The sequence below is a fragment of the Coregonus clupeaformis genome, chromosome 29, assembly GCF_020615455.1.
Source record: "Coregonus clupeaformis isolate EN_2021a chromosome 29, ASM2061545v1, whole genome shotgun sequence".
In the NCBI taxonomy this organism is placed as follows: domain Eukaryota; kingdom Metazoa; phylum Chordata; class Actinopteri; order Salmoniformes; family Salmonidae; genus Coregonus; species Coregonus clupeaformis.
In genome coordinates, this window is record NC_059220.1 from 20130309 (window position 1) to 20134677 (window position 4369).

The 4369-nt window shown below is 40.1% G+C and overlaps 1 pseudogene; it reads right to left on the reverse strand.

Moving 5' to 3' along the window:
* LOC121544283 overlaps nt 1-401 on the reverse strand; it is a 29907-nt pseudogene extending 29506 nt beyond the window's left edge.
* Between the last annotated feature and the right edge of the window lie 3968 nt (nt 402-4369).

The window sequence follows — 4369 nt, forward strand, 5'->3', positions numbered from 1 at the left end:
AGCAGAAGATTGATGGCTCCTGCTCTTGCATTCATGACACTCACTCTCTCTGTATGACTCCCATTGCAGCTTCAAGAAAACTAACCAGTAACACTATGCGCCACCTATTTTGTGATACATTCAATAAGTTGTGGATACATTATGCATTTATATAGTATGTTATATAAGGAGCCATTTGTTATTATGAGTACTTATGTGTTGCTATTTTTTTCTTGCATAGACTGTACCTCCATTGGCATATTGGCGAGGGCTTCATAGTCCTTGTCGTGGGTGATGGAAATATTGTAGGTGGCCTTTTTGTTCGGCTCATCAAAACAGGGGAAAGATTTGCGGGCGTCTGTTGGGTCATGGTCAGTGGCAGCAATTTTTCTTGGGAGAAAAGAAACATGGCATGATTCCATTAATAACTAAGCCTCCCCATTTTACTATTATGTTGTTTGCAATTAATGTTGAACTATGCAGTGTTTACTGGATTTTGGCTGTCTAAATGTACCTAACCTGTACCCCCGCACATTGACTCGGTACCGGTACCCCCTGTAGATAGCCTCATTATTGTTATTTTATTGTGTTACCTTTTTTACATTATTTTAAAATTATTATTATAAAAAATATATATATATACAGCTGCGGAAAAACTTAAGAGACCACTGCAAAATTATCAGTTTCTCTGGTTTTACTATTTATAGGTATGTGTTTGGGTAAAAATAACATTTTTGTTTTTTTCTATAAACTACTGACAACATTTCTCCCAAATTCCAAATAAAAATATTGTCATTTAGAGCATTTATTTGCAGAAAATGACAACTGGTCAAAATAACAAAAAAGATGCAGTGTTGTGAGACCTCGAATAATGCAAAGAATATAAATTCATGTTCATTTTTAAACAACACAATACTAATGTTTTAACTTAGGAAGAGTTCAGAAATCAATATTTGGTGGAATAACCCTGATTTTCAATCACAGCTTTCATGCGTCTTGGCATGCTCTCCACCAGTCTTTCACATTGATGTTGGGTGACTTTATGCCACTCCTGGGCGCAAAAATTCAAGCAGCTCGGCTTTGTTTGATGGCTTGTGACCATCCATCTTCCTCTTGATCACATTCCAGAAGTTTTCAATGGGGTTCAGGTCTGGAGATTGGGCTGGCCATGACAGGGTCTTGATCTGGTGGTCCTCCATCCACACCTTGATTGACCTGGCTGTGTGGCATGGCGCATTGTCCTGCTGGACACTGTGGCTTGTAGGCCTCTTCAGGTCTCCGTCTAACCATTAGACAACCAGGTGTTGGGCAAAGCTGAAAATTGAACTCATCAGAGAAGATGACCTTACTCCAGTCCTCTACGGTCCAATCCTTTTGGTCTTTTGCAAACCTCAGCCTGGCTCTTCTTTGCTTATTATTGATGAAGGGCTTTTTTTCTAGCTTTGCACGACTTCAGCCCTGCCCCTAGGAGCCTGTTTCAAACCGTCCTCGCCGTGCACTTCACCCCAGCTGCCGTTTGCCATTATTTTTGTAGGTCACTAGATGTCATCCTACGGTTGTTGAGTGACATTCGAATTAGTTGGCGGTCATCCCGGTCAGAAGAGAGTCGTTTTCGCCCACTGCCGGTCTGTAGCTTTGTTGTCCCCAATGTCTGCTGCTTGACCTTGTTCTTATGAATCGCCGTCTTTTAAATTTTAAGGATGGAAGCAACCTGACGCTCACTGTATCCCTCTGCCAGTAAAGCCAGAATTGAACCCTTCTTTTCCTCACTCAAAACGTTCCTTTTCAACTCTTTTGGCATGGTCAATCATTTTATTAATATTACTTTTGAGGTACTATTAGCACTGTTTTTGCCATCCAGCTGGTCCGATTGCAAGAGGATAGTGATGACCACAGCCGTGTTTTTTATACTTTTCCTCGTTAAATAAGATTTGGTTCATGTGATCACCTAATCAGTACCTAATTCAGTAGAATGAGGTGTGCCTGTGTTGGAATTCAACAGACACTGGAATGGAATGGCTGTCATACATGTAGAGGAGCTGATTTAAGAAAAATGTGCAGTGGTCTCTTAATTTTTTCCACAGCTGTATATAGATATTTTTTACTTTAGTTTATTTAGTAAATATTTTCTTAACCAACAATGCAGTTGTAAGAAAATAGAGTTAAGTGCTTGTAAGTAAGCATTTCACGGTAAGGTCTACACCTGTTGTATTCCGCACGTGACAAATACAATTTGATTTGATTTGAAATGTGATTCAAACAGCAAAGAGAAAATGGACACTTCATGGCCAATGCTGTAGCTCACTACACCTGTCTACCTTTCAGGTTATACTTCCGAGACCTTGGGACTATAAGGTTCTATCTGCGCAAAGCATAGTTCTGAGAATTGAGCATCAAAGTTTTCACATCCCAGATCTCAGAACTGTTTTGTAGTGAATTCTTCTTTCATAACCCATAAAGGTACCTCAAGTGCTGAGTATCAAAATCCTAAGACATTTCTAAATACATATTTTTAGGGGGGGTGCAATCGCAAATAGAACCTTATGGCTCTGAAATGTCAATCTGGGTTCCGCCATAAAGTTCTATCTGCCACAGAATCTTAAAATTATTTCAATAGAAAAGTACAGATATTTAATGATTAAATAAAGAGAATACCATTACTTTTTCTAATCACATCATCAAATATACTGAACAAAAATATAAAGGCAACATGCAACAATTTCATAGATTTTACTGAGTTACAGTTCATATAAGGAAATCAGTCAATTTAAATACATTCATTAGGCCCTAATCTATCGATTTCACATGACTGGGAATACAGATATGCATCTGTTGGTCACAGATACCTTAAAAAAAAAGGTAGGTGCATGGATCAGAAAGCCAGTCAGTATCTGGTGTGACCACCATTTGCCTCATGCAGCGTGACATCTCCTTCACATAGAGTTGATTGTGGCATGTGGAATGTTGTACCACTCCTCTTCAATGGCTGTGCAAAGTTGCTGGATATTGGTGGGAAATGCTGTTGTACACGTCGATCCAGAGCATCCCAAACATGCTCAATGAGTGACATGTCTGGTGAGTATGCAGACCATGGAAGAACTGGGACATTTTCAGCTTCCAGGAGTTGTGTACAGATCCTTGCAACATGGGGCCGTGCATTATCATGCTGAAACATGAGGTGATAGCGGCGGATAAATGGATGACAATGGGCCTCAGGATCTCGTCACGGTATCTCTGTGCATTCAAATTGCCATCGATAAAATGCAATTGTGTTCGTTGTCCGTAGCTTATGCCTGCCCATACCATAACCCCACTGCCACCATGGGGCACTCTGTTCAAAACGTTGACATCAGCAAACCGCTCGCCCACACGATGCCATGCACGTGGTCTGTGGATGTGAAGCCGGTTGGATGTACTGCCAAATAATCTAAAACGACGTTCGAGGAGGTCCTTTGGGGACCCCAAAAAGATTCCTGCCCCCATGGCTATCTATGGTCCTCTCTTTGCCAAGTCCTCCACCTTCTACAACCCCTGCATCTACGTTATTGCCAACAAAAAGTAAGCTTTCGCCCCTTCCTCTTGTTGATCCCACTTTATAATAAGTGACCATAATACCTATGTGTATTTAAAGTGTAATTACAGTAAAGGTACACACTGTATAGTAGTTACAACCTATTAAAGTCCTTGTGGACTTTTTATTCAGGTACAGAAGAGCGATCACAGGAATGCTCCGATGTCAAACCCGACAATGGATCACCATCAACAACCAGGTTCCCATGACGATTTCCCAGCTCCCTTTGACCCAATAAGGGAGGATTACTAGATGTTACATTCTACAATGATTTTTTTCCCCCCAAACTCTCTGATTACACTTGTCATTGAGTATACTGTTAGAGGATGGGATACGTGTAAGCAAGTTTAAAAGATCCTACCCTACCAAGCTTTCTAGACCCTACCAGTGTTCATGAGAGAACAGGAAAATACTAAATTCAAGAGTACTGAGGTACAGCCCAAGTCACCCATTATTTATAGGGACCTCAAAATATACGAAAGTCATTTTATGTAATTAGAGACACATTAGACGCCATCAACCTTACATCTTGCCCTACATTGCTGTACATCAAAGAAGAGTGTCTGTCCAATACCAGTGTTTCTGGACCACGTGGGTACATTTTTAAGATAGGTGCTTCTATATTAACTGGATTTTGTTTTGATATGTTGGGGTTTACCATGTAAATTGCTCTTTTTATGACATTCTAGCCATTGTCTTCCCAATGTGTTTTACTTTACTGTAATATTAGCATAAACTAACAATAAAGTATGTTTCTGTGTACACCATTATGCTTTCTTTATTTTCTTTCCTGTGGCAACACTCATCCAGACTGCAGTA